Here is a 797-nt window from a genome sequence, read left to right as displayed (position 1 = left end):
CAGCGACCTCTGTGGGGTCCGGCCAGGGTGGCTGGTGCACAGCACGGGGTCGGGCACCCTCCGTGGGATGCTTTTGAGAGGTGATGCCGAGTGGGTTTTTGGACAGATCTTTTTTCCCCATTTGGTGTGACAGGTATTTGGGTGAGGAGGGAGGTTGCTTTCCCTGCAGTGTCCCCCCCTTATTTCACCCTCCGTGCCCCTAGGGCAAGGTCACTGCCCCGAGCCTGTTGTGGGGAGCTCCACGCTGCCCTCGTTGGGGAGGGGAAGGGCACCTCAGCCTGCCGTGACCCCCTGCTCCCCCCTGCCATTTGTGGGACATCACTGACTGGGGCAGCACAGGAGCCTTTCAGCTGTAACCAGCATGTTGCTCTGTGTTTGCCAGTCCAACCTCCATGTTCCTGGTACAGGACACTCCGCCCCCCCCAACCCTTGTCCCCATAGCCTTGCTTACGCATGCATGCACGCATCCCTCACCTGGATTTCCCCACTAACCTCCCTGCGGGACCCTCGAAGGACACATGGCTCCAGTGGCCAAGGCTCAGGGCTTTCCCCTGTGACCCCAGGCACGGGGCAGGGCAGTGTAGCAGGACAGCTCGGCATCCTTAGGCAGCTTTTTGCAGCTGGTCCCAAAGGTGGATGGATGCCTGTGCACATTGCATATCGGCTTCTGAGACTCACTAATTTAAAATACACACATTTAAGGGGTGCAACTTTACACGTGTATGCATCTGTGCATGCAAATGCACTCAGGCTCTGTGCAAGGTGGGGGAATGGCTCCTTCCCATGGCCAGCAAGCC

The sequence above is a fragment of the Egretta garzetta genome, unplaced genomic scaffold, assembly GCF_000687185.1.
Source record: "Egretta garzetta isolate BGI_Z169 unplaced genomic scaffold, ASM68718v1 scaffold145, whole genome shotgun sequence".
NCBI classification, from domain to species: Eukaryota; Metazoa; Chordata; class Aves; order Pelecaniformes; family Ardeidae; genus Egretta; species Egretta garzetta.
Note: the sequence above shows the minus strand (reverse complement) of the source record.